General features: G+C 35.9%; 1 protein-coding gene and 1 long non-coding RNA gene across 2 annotated transcripts in view; one reads left to right on the top strand and one right to left on the bottom strand.

The window, feature by feature from the left end:
* Positions 1–16,022, bottom strand: part of LOC127164451 (uncharacterized) — an 85,317-nt gene extending 69,295 nt beyond the window's left edge. The window contains exons 1-4 of the long non-coding RNA XR_007827651.1: positions 16,003–16,022; positions 9,675–9,722; positions 2,126–2,189; positions 1,636–1,830 (exon numbers count right to left, since the gene is read on the bottom strand). This is a non-coding gene — a long non-coding RNA (uncharacterized LOC127164451). The remainder of the gene's footprint in view (positions 1–1,635; positions 1,831–2,125; positions 2,190–9,674; positions 9,723–16,002) is intronic.
* chrm2a (cholinergic receptor, muscarinic 2a) overlaps positions 1–17,714 on the top strand; it is a 74,327-nt gene that overhangs the window by 12,685 nt on the left and 43,928 nt on the right. The window lies entirely within an intron of this gene.

The raw sequence follows: 17,714 nt of genomic DNA, 5'->3' as shown, positions 1-17,714 counted from the left end.
GTTGTTGTTTACATAATATATGTATACACACACATGCATGTCTATATTTAAAAGAAATATGTATGTATAATATTAATATCAATAAAAATATATACATGTAAATATTTTCAAAATATATACTGTATGCGTGTGTGTGTATATATACATAATAAATATACACAGTAAACACATATTATGTAAACAAATTGTATTTTGGATGCGACTAATCGCAATTAATCATTGCACAGCACAAATATTAAGTAAATATTCCCAAATAAATGTTGAAATAGTTATACTGGAAAACAAGACAAAATAAAATTAAAATGAGTTTATGCAGTGACTAAGATTAATAAATTATTTTGAAGTATTTTTAATTGTTAATTCATGTTTTCATGTTTTTAATTGTTAATTCAAGATGAAACCTTATTGTAAAATGTTAACAAATTAGTGTGAATAGCAGCCCAGGTCCGTTCATATTCATATATCTGAGCACAGTTTTGAGAAACACTTAAGATTACTGGGTTCTTTTTCTCAGGAGAAACATCTGAGAACTTGGAGCCTTCAGCAAAAGTCTCCATTTAATCTCATAGTTGAGAAATCGTACTTTCATAACTAAGGCAGCATTTTTATACGTCAGATAGATTCGTTTAAATAAGAAGCTGTACGAATCGTCATTTTTTGAGGTCTTCAGGCGATGCTTTAGTACAGAACTAATCTGAGTGAGCGCGGAGGGCTTGTACATCCCGTTTAAAAGCCCCCCAGAGGCTCATCCCCAGGATACGGCTGACGACTGCGGGGTTATTGGCCTCTGAATGCTGCTCCACTCCTGTGACTTTGAGAGATCAGCGCTCTGTTCTAGATCACAGACATCGGCGGCTGAGCGAGGGACTTTGAAAAGCTCTGATGGTATCAGGTGTGCGTGTTGCTCAGGCACCGGAGAGTGTTTTCCTCTTCCTTTTAATGAAATATCCCGGCTACGCGGGTTTGATTGCTTTCTGCGGTACGGTTAATTCAAGTTTTTAAAGCTTTTATCTTTTGGATGAGTACACGTAGGAAGGAAAGATTATTTGATAGGGCTTCTTTTTGTAGTTTTACCAAACGTCTCCGTTTTTTAATAGCCGTTTTGTTTTGTTTGAAGATTTGCACTGGCGTCACACTTCAGCACTTTGCACTTTCGGTAGATGTTTTTCCTCGCCGGATTACATCTGTTTATTCTAACATTTTTTCATTTTGAAAGGATTTCACTGTTTTTGCTTAAGTTCTTCATATATGGCAGCTTATTGTGGGGCTTGTAATTACACCATTAGTGTTGCTCTGAAAGGGAAATGAAAGCCTTCAAGCCAAAGAAATGGCATTAAAATGAAACGGGTAGAAATTTACATCACAAACAGACAGCTGAAAACACTGCACTGTTTCTAAAAGGCTTTCTGAAAACACTGTAGTCTTTGTCAAATTATAGTTTGCCATGTTAACAAAACTTCTCCCGTGGTTTTCGTCAGCGGATTCAGGACGGGCTTATGTTTTATCTGTAGATTTGAGGCGATCTGCTGTCGTTATATCCGAGTGCTGTAATACCCCGGTGTATGAGAGGCTCTTAAAAAAAAACAGCACCGAGACCCAGTTTCCCGCAAAGCAGAATCTGCCTGTTCTGATTACCGCTTCAGTCCGGAGAGCAGGTACGGAGCGGTTTTGACTGAGAGTTTATTCCCGAGAGCTCCGGCGCTGTCACACTCAGAACCGGTCCTGGCATTTACATCTCCAGACAGCAGAACATCGCCCTGGGCCTGGAAAGTACCACTTCCAGTCTGGAGCTCGTGGAAAAACGACCTTGTTATTCTAGCACTATCTGTACTGAATTAGAACAGACTCATTATCAGCATATAAAATGTATGTTTTTACATTTACATTAAACAATCAGAGCTAACCTATCAAAGTATTCAGATACTAGAAGAATAAACTGATCTAATTATATATTTATATTATCATAATTATATTAATATAATTACATATCTTATATATATTTTGAAACAGCACATATAATCATACATAAGCTAAATTTATCTAGAAACAGCTTTATTATGCTAAACCTCACTCATGTCATTTCAATGTTTTTTTACTGGACATTTTTACAGCATTTCAAACTTACATTTGTCTTCCAATGTCTAAATAGGCAAATCTCACAAAATCTCTCTAGAAGAGTTGAATTTCACCTAAAATCAAAAGACAGAAATAAGAAAGTATATTTCTCATGTATTAGGACTTATATTGTGACATTATTTCAATGACAATTAAATTAAATCTTTAATTTATGCTCAATTAAACTGTAATTTGTGCTCATTTAAAATTGAATTTGAATTGCAGTAATTTTATTATAATGTAGTGAAAAAAATAATGTATTACAGTAATAAAAATCACTATTGACAATAATGGGAATTAAAAAAAAAATAAAAAAAAATAAACTATTGTGACATTGCAAGTTTCATTTACACATTTACCCCAAAATTCACATTACTGTAATGTGAAAACAATTTTTTTTTAATGATTAATTTTTTATTTGTTGTACTGCCTTTAATTTATGGTTATTTAAAATATTTGTATCACATTTATAAATAAAACATTTGGATGCATTACAGTAATGAGAATTTGGGAAATACACACACACCAAAAAAATTTACATACATAATCAATTTCTCTATTTCTACAGTTTTCTTAAGAAATCCGAATGAGATAATGGGAAAAACCGAAAGAGCATATTTAACATCACAGATATTTGGACATTTCAGCAGCTCAATACGCTTCAGAGGAGAGAACCTGTCAAAACATTTCATTATGAATATGAAACTATAGAAATAACTGCTGCTTCAATATCATAACCTCATTTCCAGCTCTCTCTTTCTCTCTCTCTTTTCTATTCTGACATGCACTGGAAGGCTGTGCTGCATAAATATACGCGTGTATGTGTTTCTGTGGATATATGAACGTGTATACATGTTTGACATCAAACTTCAGCCTTGAGGTCATCTATATATTCTATGCATATTGAAAATTTGCATACGGTGTCCGCAACATAGAAATAATATTCTGCCTTGCATCTGTGTCGTGCTGATGATGACCTTGTCTGTGCATCTGAGATTTGGCATCGATGTGTGTGTGTGTGTGTGAGTGAACTGACGGTTTTCCTTCTGTTCACACTCCACCATCACTCAACAATCAGCCAACCATAACCATAAAGCTGACAGCAGAGCGGTCGGGAACGCGTCGGATGCTCTGGAAGTGTGTTTTCGAGTATGTGTGAGATATTCCCGCTGCTTTTCCCCCTCTCATCTCTGACAGGCAGGAAAGGGCCATCGGTCACACATGTGTCCGGTGGCTTTGAAGTGTTTTCTGCCGTGTTAGCGGTCAGGGGGGGCTTCATCGCCGTGATTTTCCCCTGGAGAGCGAAACCGAGCAGGTACGCGGCGCCTGTGCCAAGAGCGCAGGCCTTGAATCACGCCGTATTCCTGCCGGAGAGCTTTCTGCTGATTTTAAAGTGCTTTATATGTGCCGTAATTAACCCACAACATCTGTCCGCTAAGAGACTTTAATCAGACTTTAAAGGACTGATTAAAATTTGAACTGTACAATATGTTTGTTCAAGCAGAAAGTCAACATGAAATGGTGCTCGCAACCTATTTTACTTATGTAATGTGACATATATCATAATGAAATTCAATGAGATTAAAATGTAGGGCAGGACTTTATCCATGGGGACCTGATTTGCAAGAGAGTTTCATGGGCGAAGTCAACAAATGTCTGCTGAAACAATGATTACATGGCGAATCTCATTAAAACAGTTAGCATTGTCCGGCACAAAATATATATTTTGCATTGTGACAATATTTTTTTTTATTAAATTAAATTGAACACTATGTAAATGAAAAAATATTTAAACATCATACTGTACTGCTCTCAGTTTATAAACAGATAAAGTCACCGTTGAGAATAAGAAGAATTACAAACAATCCTAAAAACGTTAAATGTCCAGATGCATAACAATAAAGAGAATGAAATGTCATTAAACTCACATTACAAATAAAATGTAATGTATGAAATTAAATTAAATATTATTTTCATAACAAGCAAAAAGTTATTTAAATTAAGCACTAGTATATTAAATAAATTTAAAAACTAATAAATTTATTATAAATCCGTTATTATTAATAAATGATAATTTACAAAATAAATGTATGATTCGCCAGAGAGAATAATGAATTTTATTACAAATTTAATTTGCAGAATTTAAATAGAACACTATTATTATAAATATCTTATAAATCTAAATAAAGGTTAATACATTTAGTATAAATAAATAAATATTATTATTTAAAATTATAAATAGAAAAAATACCTTTTTTAATAGTGACCATTGAAAATAATGGGAATTAAGAACAATCTTTTAAAAAGTAAGATGTCCAGGTGCATTACAATAATGAGGATTTGCGGGAAATGAGCTTGAATGTCATTCAAATAAACTCTCAATACAAAACAGGCTTCATTTTCTTTATGGAACGAAATTAAACTAATTCCTATTTCTTTCCTTTTGATTTTAGTGAAATTTGACCTGGGCTTGTGTAATAAGACTCACCAAGTAGTTATTCGACTGCAGCTTATTATTATAGATGACTAAAAGAAATGTTTAACAAGACCAGAAAAAGTAAATAGGGTCAATTTAGATGTCACGCTGACTTGAAATGATTGTCACCTCAGCTATAATGAGGCCTGATGCGGTAAATCACACACACTCCTCTCGAAACTTTAAAGATTTATAACACTCGTCAACCGACTTTACAGACCTGCAGCGGTTTTACATCTCCACGTTACAGCCGCGCGTGTGTGCGAGACAACGCTTCGACTGTGGCGTCTGATTGAGAATGTCTGCTCTGCGTTTCGATGGCAGCCCCAGTGCATGCTGGGATTGATTGAGCTGTCCCGGCGCCCCCCAAACCTGTCAGCCGCTGGAGTTATGACATCATCAGGCCCCTCATAAGGCTCTCCATTGTTTTGAAATGAAAGAACATCAATTTCCTGCCCAGTGAAGCCTACGGGATGATTTGTGGCTGCTATTATCCTGCCAGAGTGTGGCGAGAGCGCAAAAATAAGGACTCTAAGAGAGAGAAAGAGAGAGGAGGAAAGTTCCCGTCCTACTCTTTGTCTAATCACCTGAGACAGGTAACACTGCTGCATACCTGTGACATCCGCATACGCAGCAATTTAGACTCATAAGACACTTAATAATGAACATTCTGTCATACTCGCACTTCATCCAGTATTGACTTCCTCTCTTCCGCGGACTACAAAAACCACGCATTGCAGAGTCAGTGCTTATTCATAATAGAGACAGATGCTGTCGAATGCAATGCTGTTGAGCTCTGGAATAGATAAAAACACCATAAAAATGTATTCAACAAATTTGTATTCAATAAAATGATATACACTAGGGATGTGACGAGATCTCGCGAGATCCGATGTGTCTCGCGAGATCTCGTGACGATATCATTTGCAAAACATTTTGCATTTCTAAAACATTAGTGCTGCACAATTAATCCTTAAAATATCCAGATCTGGATTCAAACACCCACGCGATCTTATTACTGAATGACAACGATTTAGCTGTGTCTATTAGGACCATTTCACATCGTGAGTGTCAGTGGAGCATGAGAAGCACATTTTGTCGCTGCCCATGTTAATGAATCAGAGGGTCGGGGTAAATGTGAACGCAGAAAAAGTAACACAAGGAGTCTTTTTAACCACATTATAATCATTATTTCTGTGTTATAGACATTTAAATAATGGAAGTACTGGGATAAAAGTTTATAGTTTGGGTATAAACACTTATTGTCTACAGTAGCGGTCAAAACGAAAGTATCTTAACACGTGTATGTATAGTAACGCTTATCCTCTTCCGCGAGCAGGTGGCGACAACTGCCCGTTTAAAACATGTCACTGAATCATTCATTCAGGAGATTTCAATAGTCAAGCAAGTCTTAATGAAGTGAGACACTGTCTCCTTCATTGGATTTTTTTTTTGGTTTGTTTGTTTGTTTAAATGAATATATGTTTTTAAAAGACTTGAGCAATGAACAGTTTGTCAGAACCACTATTAAAATACATTATTTTGTTTAGTTCTCTAATCTTTTTTGAGAGAATCATGGTCTCCAATTTATTAAAAACAGCTGGGATTCCTAATTTATCCAGAATGGTGAAGCTCTTGTTTATTACTGCAAATAATTCATTAAAATGGAAGTTTAATTTCATAAAGTTCAAAATGCACCTAAATTATTTTTTTTTTTTGCATTTTGTATTTTTTTATGTTGAATAAAAGACTATTTTCCCTATATATTTCATCATTGAGGATTTCTTAAGAAAAGTTTAAAAATCTCGTTCTCGTGAACCCAGTCTCGTGTCTCGTCTCGTCTCGTGGGATTAGTGTCTCGTCACACCCCTAATATACACTCCCACTCAAACAAGATAATTGTACGATTTTTAATATTTTTTAATGGAGTCTCTTATGGTCATCAAGGCTGTATTTATTTGATCAAAAATACAGAAAAAAACAGTAATATTGTAAAAATTTAAAAAATATTGTTGAAATTTCTAATGTTGGTTTCCTATTTTAACATACTTTAAAATATAATTTATTTCTGTGACGCAATGCTGAATTTTCATCAGCCATTACTCCAGTCTTCAGTGTCACATGATCCTTCAGAAATTAATTCTAATATGCTGATTTATTAAGAATGTTGGAAACAGTTGTGCTGCTTAATATTTTTTTTGGAACCTGTGATACTTCTGTCTTTGATTCTTTGATGAATACAAAGTAAAAAAGAACAGCATTTATTCAAAATATAAATCTTTTCTAACAATGTAAGTCTTTGCTATTACTTTTTTATCCATTTAACACATCCTTGCTGAATAAAAGTATTAATTTCTTTTTTAAAAATTACTGGCCCCAAACCTTTATATAGCAGTGTATGCTGTAACCCAAAATTTCTATTTTGAATCAACACTGTTCTTTTTAACTTTTTATTATCAAAGAATCCTGAAAAAAGTATCACAGATCCCAAAAAATATTAAGCAGCACAACTGTTTCTATCATTTATAATAAATCAGCATATCAGAATTGAAGGATCATGCGACACTGAAGACTGGAGTAATGATGCTGAAAATTCAGCTTTGTTTGTATAAAGTATATTAAAATAGAAAACTGTTATTTTAAATTGCAATAATATGAATTGACTAATAACTAATAATAGAATTGTGAAATATTATTTCAATTTAAAATCACTATTTTCTGTTGTAATTCATTTAAAAACTATTTTATTCCTGTGATTAAAAAAAGCTGAATTTTCAGCATCATTACTTTAGTCTTGTCAGTGTCACATGATTCTTCAGAAATCATTGTAATATGCTGATTTGCTGCTCAAGAAACATTTCTGATTATTATCAATGTTGAAAACAGTTGTGCTGCCCAATATTTTTGTGGAAACTGAAAATCTGCAAATCAATTTGAGTTTGGGTAAGCAAGATTTGAAAAAATACATAAAAATTAATTTTATTCAGCAAGCATGCATTACATTGCTCAAAACGTATACAAGTAAGCATAACTGTTTGAAACTTTTGATTGACAGTGTATATAAAAGTATCACATAATTATTAAGTGCATTTAAGATGCAGATGGTTGACCAGTCAGTGCAAACAAGTAACAATATAGACAGAAGATGCCCTGGCTGTGATTTCATACTCAAGTATTTTCCATTGTGCTGTAGCCAGGACTGACATCAATGTCAAACCTGGCTGAAGCACCATATTTGTCCCAAATGGGATTTGACAACAGGGGAGGATTTTAATCAAACGATGACTTGAATTTTGGTGTTTTCTTCACAAAGTACTTTTTTAACTTCCGAAGGTTTAAGAATAAAGCCTTTGAATCGTATAGATCACTTTCATTTGTCATTGTTGGATCCTGACAGCCCAATATAGAAAAACATCACACTGTACATTGTGCAATATATCCTCTTTGCACAGAAGAAAGTAAGTCATGCAGTTCTGGAATGACATGAGGGGAAGAAAATGATGGCAGAATGTCATTTATGCTTGAAGTGTCCAGATATTTCTGGGTGCACTGTACCTAAACACCCACCTACCGCTCAAACGGGCACCGACTGTCTGTCCGTGTTTCTCGACGGGCTTTAATCTATCAGCGCACCATAGAAAGTGCTGAACGAGGCGGAAAGTTTCATCAGGGAAGTTGCTGTCTTGGTGATACAGTGAGATCAGCTTTTCATACCAAAATGAGAATTTCACTTTTTCAAAGGCACAGCCATAAACTTTCACCCAGAGATTTACACACACACACTTCTGCCATGCATCGGCGCACAATGGTCTCTAAAGAGCTCGTGCTTATATTAAGAGCGCACTTTCGTGGACGCTCGGTGTTCTCTGGGCAGATTGGAGCCGTCACACCGCGTGAGGCCGGACAATGGCGCGAGTTATCAGACGCACGCAGAACGCTCTCGCACCTGAGTCCCCCGCCCGGCGCCGATAAACACGCAGCACGCAGGATTAATCCCGCCGCAGACACGCGACACGGCTTGAGAATCCGCCGTTTTGTTTGCTGGTCACCGCTGCTCCCTGCATACTGATGGGATATTGTTGTCTAGTTGATTAATTCGGAGGAAGTGGAGTATTAGCCGCTTTTGCGTGCATGAGAGCGTGTCATTGTGTTATCTGTATTTTAGCACTGTGTTCCGGCCCGAAGTCTTCAGTTTCCCAAAATGATCTGCAAACTGAATTACATATAGAGAGCACAAAAACGCTGTGAGGGTTTCCTAGCAGTTTGATCAGAACGACAGGTGTGAGGCTGGAGGAAATTCTGAGACAGTTCATACATTTTGTGTTTGCATAATTCTGGGTTTCTGTTAAGTTAGGTTATTAAACAATAAAAATAGTAAGCTATTAATATAAATATTTAATGTTTTATTAATTTTGCATGGCTAATCCTTGCATTTTAGCCAGAAAATTAAGGCCAGAAACACATTTAAATGCAAGAACACAAATATGAGTACCTGGCAAGAACATTGCAAATGTGCAATAACCAGATGTGTTAATATTCAGGCACAGTTTCACTTTTTCTTTGCTGCTGCTTCATATTTTTGTATAAACTGTGATACATTTTCATCTTTTAGGATTCTTTGATAAACACAGTTCAAAAGAACAGCATTTATTTGAAATAGAAATCTTTTGCAAGATTATACATGTCTTTTCTGTCACTTCTGATTTTCAAAAGTCTTTGATGAATTAAAGTATTAATTTCTTTTTTTAATCTTCATTTTTTAATGGCAGTATCTCATGCTTTACACAGAAATATTGGGCAGCACGACTGTTTTTTTTAACCTTGATAATAATCATAAATGTTTTTGAGCAGCAAATCAGCATATTAGAATGATTTCTGAAGGATCGTGTGACACCAGAGTAATGATGCTGAAAATTCAGCTTTGATCACAGCAATAAATTATATTTTAACAGATATTCACACAGAAATCAGCTATTTTAAATTGCAATAATATTTCACTATTTTTACTGTATTTTTGGTCAAATAAATGCAACCCTGGTGAGCAAACGAGCCTTATTTTGTTTACAGTTTAACTTTAACTTACTCAGCAAGATGCTCTTCAGATTGTTGCTCCACCATGACAGTAGTTGATCTAAAAGAAAAAAAAAAAAAAAAACAGAATTACATTTGCACAGCTGTGTTCACTTAGAAAGCAGATTTTGGGCCAAAAAGGGAGTGTACAATTTTGTACTGGGTTCAGTCCTGAAATCTGACATCGGTACGGGTTGTGTCAGGTCATAGGTCTCATTAATAGGCAGATCTCTACTCAGAACGAACTCCGAGTCACAGACACAATAAACGCCCCAAATAATTCAGCAAAATAATCAGAGATGTCAGACAGCAGCTTTAATCTGTCATCTCTTCCGGCTGTTAGTGTGCGGGGTCGTGCGTTGACTTTTAATTTTAGGATAATGTGGCAGCACATTAGAATCTCGTTAATGCTCCAAAAAAACATACAGAAACGTTTGGACTCGGTTCGTGATTGAAAAATCTTTTGATGTGAAAGCTTCTGCTTAAAACGCTTGAAATCAGTTCTGCAGACAAACTGTGCCTACATTTTAATTAAAACAATCGTAATTGCTGTATAGTGAAGGAATAGGGTCGTCACATGTGCAGCACACCAGTTCCTCCTTAAATAGTGTTTAAAAATATCCCAGGATGCACCTGATGAAGTTGGCTGATGAATGTCAAGAGCAATCGGCACTTGAATCTTGACAAAGAAGCAGCTCAAATATTAGAAAGATACCATTTGTATTACATATTTTGATCACTACAGTATTTCTGCCATTTTTATTAGTTCCTTTTAATGTCTATATAGTTTTTGAGTATAGTTCAGTTTTAGCACATCAAGTTATACTTCATGAAAATGAGAAATGATTCTTCGGTGACTAGCTGACATAAAACATGTTTTTTTTTTTAAGGTTTCAGTTAACATTTATTTTATTTCAAGCATGTTTTTCATGGTTTTTGTTTTAACTACAGTATAATAACCCTGTCCCAGATTTCTAATTGTGTTATTTCAGAGTTAACATTTTAATGCTATTCTAACGTGGAAATTACTCATAATAAACAATGACTAAATGAGTCCGAAGCTTAGACTGCCAGTGTAACTCAATATACAACAGAGACATTAAACTGAACTAATACATGTTTTAACAGACCACAGATTCTCTACGAGCATTTAGCTTTGCAGTTGTATTTGTCGGTCTGTTCATCTGAACAGAGTTGTTTGTTGTGGGTTAAACAGAAGGCTATTTCCTAGTGCTAACCTCTGGTTAACCCACATTTCTGCTCCGCTGTCTATCTGGGATCTTCCCTGCTGCGGAAAGTCTTGCAGAAGAAAATTAAATTTTAAAGGGCTGCTCCCTGCAAATCTTTCATTGTTGATTTAATTATGTCTCACAGAGCAATCCCTCGACCCCGACCTCGCCCTCAAACACACACACACGCTGAGCCGCTGGAGACCAGTCAAGGTTCCTCTAGCTGTTGGCTAACAATACTGACACAATCATCCTGGTTTTTCACTACTGCCAACGATAAAGACCTCATGTCATGGGAAACAGATTTCCAATAAAGAGTTCATTCTACTAAGAGAAACTTTTCATGACTTCCGTGCTCAGAACCTCTTCTCCAGTTCTAAATGAGTATTTAATGAAACAAAATAGCAAAAACATTCATTCTGAACCTTTTAAAGAAATCTGCAGTACAGGTCAAAATTTTTAAATAATTGTGATTTTTCAAAAAGTTTCTTCTGCTCACCAAAGCTGCATTTATTTGATTAAAAATACAGTAAAAACTGTAATACTGTGTAATATTTGTACAATTTAAAACAGCTGTCTTCTATTGTAAAATAATGTAAAATGTAATTTACTCCTGTGAATTTTTAGTATCATTAATCCAGTCTTCAGTGTCACATGATCCTTCAGAAACTGTTTTCAACATGTTGATTATGATTATGATGATTATGAGGATCATGTAACACTGAAGTAATGATGCTGAAAATTCAGCTTTACATCATAGCAATAAATTAGATTTTACTTATTTAAATTTATAATCAATTCAATACTTCTTTCAAAAACATTAAAAATCGTAAAATTATGACTTTTCGTTGTGCAAAAAAAAAAACCTTAATTTACATTTACAAACCTGTAGGACGTTGTTAATGTTCATGCATTGTGTGATGAACTGAACATAAGCCTGTTTACTAATAACAATAATCTTTCTGAGATTGCTTTACTAAATCGTTAGCACAAATGCGAGTCGAGTGAACTGTCATTTAACTACTTCGTGTTTGGAGAAGCACCAGCTGTGTCATGGACAGATGTCAAGGACTTCAGGCTATCATTTAGACTAACATCTTTCTTAATGGATTTCATGGTCAAGTGAAGAGTTTCCATCTTTATTTATCGCCACTCGCCCAGGCATGTCATCATAAAGCAGCATGCGATATCACCATACAGAGTGTCGTGAAGGTTTCTACCAAGGTGAAGGGTTTTGATCAAGGGCACAGTGGCGATGGCTCGGCCCTCACAGGGTCAAACCATCAACCTTCTAGTTACCAGCGCATTGCTTTAACAATTATACCGCATCCCATAACCTGGCCCAGAGCAGATGTTGCCATGGTGATGCCCTGCACTGAAAACTGCACCACTGTTGTGACATGCAAAATGCTAATGAAGCCCAAAGTCACCTCATTAACCCGCAAATGTTCCCATGCTGAAAACAAGACAATGGTTTTCTTCGCAAGCCATTTGGGTGGGATAATGGAATAATGGATCAAAGGATGATTTTCGTTCTTTTCTAAAAATAGAAACATTCTAAATGTACTAGAGTATTTAATACATTGTAACATTCCAAACACAAAAATCCTCCCCAGTCCATCCAGAACATCAACCTATGGCTCATTAGCATATGACCGCCCATATTTGCATATCAAGAACTATTGCATATTCAGCCACTTGACCTGCTGAAACAGGTTAGAGAGTAATAAAAGGGCTTATTTGCATATATAACTCTTAAAGGTACAGTAGCAAACTGTCTGTTTAATTGACAGTTCCCTCAAAAATGAAAAATCTGTCACCGCTTACTCACTTTCAAGTTTATCCAAACCTATTAGTAATCCATAGTATTTTTTTCCAGAAAAAAATTAGAAGTCAGAAGTCATTGGCTACCGTCAACTGCTTGGTTACCAACATTCTTCAGAATATCTTCTTCTGTGTTCAACAGAAGAAAGAAACTCATACAGGTCTGGATAAACTTCAGGGTGAATAAATTATGACAGACTTTTCATTTTTGTCACATTTTTCATTTTTCATTTTTTTCACACAACTATCTTGTGTGTTTTACAGGAGAATACTATTTCAGTTTATCTACTATAAAATGTCATGTTTAATTCAATGTGTTACTTTGTAATTGTTCAGGGAAATTACTAGCAATTTCTGAGTGATGTGTTATTCGTGTTAATGCATAGTGCGCAAAACACAAGCCTATTTTAAAGTACAGAATATAAGTCTTTTAAGCAACACAAACCCTGCTGGTTATTATATACATGTGAGGTGGGGAAACCGAATGACCTCTGACAATTCTTTCGCGTGAGTGATGAGAATACTCCTATTTAATTATTCCAGGCGTTGCATTGACTTCGCTCACCTCACCATGCGAGCCGCTCCTCAAGAGGAAAGTCAACGAGGGCAGTTTTAATTGAGTGATAAAATGGGCTGTATCTGTATGTGTGTGTGAAATATAAAGGCTAGGGCCGGGAAATGAGGAATTTAATGTTTCCGAATCTACTGATGATTTTTTTGTTCTGATTCACAGCGAGTCACTGAATTGATTCAGACTGAGTGTTTCTGAAAGATTCATTACAAAGAACTGACTCGTAAGAATCATTTGTTCGCAAATTGGACGATACAAACCGCCAATGCGACCGAACATCATGAAAAGCACTCAGGTCCAGTATTTATGTATTTATTTTTCAGAAGTGGTTCAGAGTAACTAACATGTAATTGTGACACACAGCACGATATGAGCGCAAGCGCCACGTCGGAAGGTTTGGTTTGGGATTTACAAAGCATTGAACGGCTGTCAACACGCACACGGCAGGCGCTCTCAAGGGGACTCGTGCAAATATCAGCACACACAAACACGCTGAAATACCTCTGAGGGTTAAAGACAATATAAAGTTTCTCACAGGACGCGGTCTGCATTAATCTGAGCAACACAAACCATTATGCTCACATGTTTGTGTCTGCTTTCTAAGACTTCAGGGAGAAATTTGTCCTCAAAAGCGAGTTAAATCTGACAAACCTCCCATTGGGTACATACAGGAATGTCCTTTATGGGAAAAAGCATTTGTACATAACATAAATCTTGTATTTATTCAGAAAAATGTGTTTATTTTAGGGGTAAATGCAGCAAACAATTTGTCTGCCTAATTGAATGTGAAAATCAGATTGGACTAATAAGCATGAAACCAAGAAACCAAAGCACTGACAAATTTCTATGCATTAATCGAAACAAAAGCTCAAGTTAACAAGGAAGAGATTGATTTTATAAGTCATTTATTACGGATAATAGTGCACTTTAAGAATGACGCACTACAAATGACGCACTATAAAAAACGATCCAGTTTTGCCCTGGCTAATGCATTTGTGTAAAGAGTTTGTGCGTGTTTGTGCATGTATCATGACAGATTGTTTATAGATGCAACATATTTCCGTCTCAAGGTCCAGCAACCTTCTTAAACGATTCCTCAATCTCTCCGTCCCAGAGAGAGAGGCTGAAAGAGAAACAGACGGTTGTGATCTGTTAGGTGGTAGTCGTCGGATCTAAACCTTGTGTAAACTCGCACTCAAGGGACGCGGTCTGCGCAGACGCAGGCTTTTTAATTGGTTTCATTTGAATAACTGTAAAAGCCACTGCGTTATTAGATTATATTTATCCCCGCAGCGCGGCTGCTTACATCAGCGCTGAAAGAGAGATTAATGTACAGAATTTTAAACTGCGCTTTAATATTCCGTCCAGATTTATCCAAACAGCTGCGTCGAGCCACTCAGATTGAGCCCTGTGCAAAGAAGATTTACCGCCATTACATGTGAGAACTGCACCACGGCTCTTCAAGGGTTTAAAAACCCTTCAATCTCTTGATTACCAGAGAAAATGACTTCAGCTTGTCACTCGGTTTCTAAAAACACAGAACAAATGCATTTTGATTAATGCAAGATGCTTAAAAGCTCAAACGTGCAGCTTCAAGCACTTACAATAATTGTTCCATACAAAACAAAGTGTGTTATTTGAGCTGCAAAGTGTCTAAATCATCTTTTTTAGCGGTGGGAATGCTGTAAACAAATTTGTTTTTAGAAATGAACATTACGCCACGGCTTAAGTTGCATTGAACCTGGAACATTCGTTCACCAAAGCGTCAAGCGCGCGGCGCTTTGAAACAGTGTTTACACAAAACAGCAACACTACCTGAAAGAAAACAGCCGACCCGCGTCATTTAAAGTCCCGCGGCTGCAGAAGCCCGGCCAACCACGGTCACATGTTTCAGCTCCAGTAAAAACACTTCAGCGCTGACATTAACAAGAGCCCAGCATTCCCAATATCAAATTCCTCACGTTCGCCAAAAGACCATGCAGCATTTCTGAGCACATTCCTGGCAGACGAGTTACATTAGAAGACAAATCGCAGATGAGATCCCATGTTCAATGAGATGTTTACTATTTATGGTTTTAATGATCTCAAACTGTGCTTAAGATTTCCCAAGACAGTCTCGATCTGAACTCTAATCATCATCCTGCTATCCAATAGAAAAAGTCATTCTTTTGGAGTCAGTGAATTGGTTGGTTTGGTTCACCAAGCGATTTGTTCGTGGATTGGACTGCATCAGTCTGAGAAGTTAATGACTCCTCAACTCAATGAGTCAGTCTAAGCGCTTCTCGACTGTCCGTTTCAGACATGTCTGACTCTAAATGAGCCAGGAACCATCTGTACGGGTGCTTTAGCTGCAAAAACGTAATGCAGCACGTCCAAGAGCTCATGAATATTTGTCACAGTCATCTTCAACATGCAGGGAAACCCCAGACCCGGGACATTATGTAGCATGAACATTAATCTCAATTAAGGTGCAGAAAACTGGGACACATGAATTGCAATACCCAAAACACCCTATAATTAATATACCTTAATTACATAAAAACTTAATCAACAGCAATGTGTGCCTACGTATGGCTTTATTAAAACATGTTAGAGAATGTAATACGCCACAGCGGACAATAGCGACAAGTAATCAAATAGAGAAAACTGTTTCTTTTTTTAATGGGTAAATGAAACAAAAGGACTAGTTTTTAGAAATGAGCTGGATTATTTCTTACCTTTCAAAAGTGTAGATCTTGATCTGATCTTGATTCTTGATTCTTTAAGTGTGTGATACCTGAAATACAGAAACAATTTTAATTCTATTAAAATTCTATTAAAACAGAATGATCAGTAACTAAAATTATTTTAAATAAATAAACTTTAAATCAAAATCAAAATATGAAACTATTTTAAAATAGAAAACTTATTTCATTTTGCAAACGCAAAAAAGAAAATATAAAATTTAATTTAATTCAAAATATTAACAAAAAATATAATAGTATATCAATGCTACTAAAATAACATTAAAATATTTATTTTTTACTTTAAATAAAAATATTTGTATTACTACTAATACTAATGGCTTATGTTTATGCAACATTTCAAACTGTTCAGTTACAAATGCTGCTTGACTCTCTGAATACAGAGCTGTTACATAAGGTGTATTTTATGCAAATAACACATGAACTAAGCATAAACTATATTAAAGAACATGCAACCATTTAAGTAGGAAAGTGAGAATGTATTGTGTAACTAATAATTGGCCTCTCTCCACAAATGTGCTTTTTATGCATCTTTTGTGAGAGGTTTACGAGCGAGAACAGCAGAGAGATTCATGTGTGAGTGTTTGTGCTTAATAAACCCAAAGGGACTGAATATTCCAAACTGGATGTTACCCAAGCCTCGGTGTGCCCTTCACAATGTCACCGCTCGCACATCATTGTGTTAGAATCGCACACACACACACACGCATGCACAAATGTGCTTGTTAACTCTTGAGATATTGTAAAATGTGCATGTCATAAAAACCTCTTATTAACAAGGGAAAATCAGCTGCGTGAAAAAGTGAGGTAGGATGTCTCTCCTGAAGGCAGAGAGACTGTCATCTCGCACACACCGACACACATGCCCACATACTCACCTGCTCCAGACCTGCTGCTCAGGAGCGCCGGTGTTTGAGTAGCTCAGTCCAGGTGACAGTGTTTCTCTGAGACATTCATAATGGATGAATTCTTCCACACTCACTTTACTGCGGGAAGAAAACTCTGAATTCAAGTATTTCATAACACACAATACTTTTTCCACACATACACACACACACAATCACATGTTTGGAACATAAACAAGAGCTGTTCTTCCACATTGCATTGCAAACTAAATGATTAATTATTGTTAGTAGAGTGGTTCAAATTTTCACTCTTCAAAGTTGCTCCTTCTGTGTAGCCTGTTGTTTACTGTTATTAAGCAGAATTACAGATGCATAAACATACACAAAGTGTTGTATAATGTAATATGAAATAAATTCTGAATCTTCTACCACAAAACGATTTACTAAATCCAATTATCTAATGAAAAAAGTCATCATGTTTCTAAGAGAGAAGATATGCATGCTAATTTGCATACTTCTACTATCCATTTCGCTGTTGATGGCAAAGTAGTAAGCATTTGCATCTAACCAAATGTACTACTTTATTGGTTATTTTTAAGCTCCCATGCATTCACCCTCACATATTCACAACCAAATAAGTTGAAATAAACAAATCACACAATTCTCTCTGGTTGTAGGTAATACTCGTCGAAAAAGCACAGTTAGGCTGCATCTGAAATTGCATACTTCCCTCCTATATCAAAGTTTATTAGAGCATGTTTTACAAGAAAATACTAGTCTTTCGACTTCAAAAATTTCATATTTATTTGGTGTTTCTTTGTAATTAATTGACATTTACTA

The sequence above is a fragment of the Labeo rohita genome, chromosome 4 (assembly GCF_022985175.1).
Source record: "Labeo rohita strain BAU-BD-2019 chromosome 4, IGBB_LRoh.1.0, whole genome shotgun sequence".
NCBI classification, from domain to species: domain Eukaryota; kingdom Metazoa; phylum Chordata; class Actinopteri; order Cypriniformes; family Cyprinidae; genus Labeo; species Labeo rohita.
The sequence above is the reverse complement of the archived record's forward strand: the minus strand, read 5'-3'. Positions and strand labels throughout refer to the sequence as shown.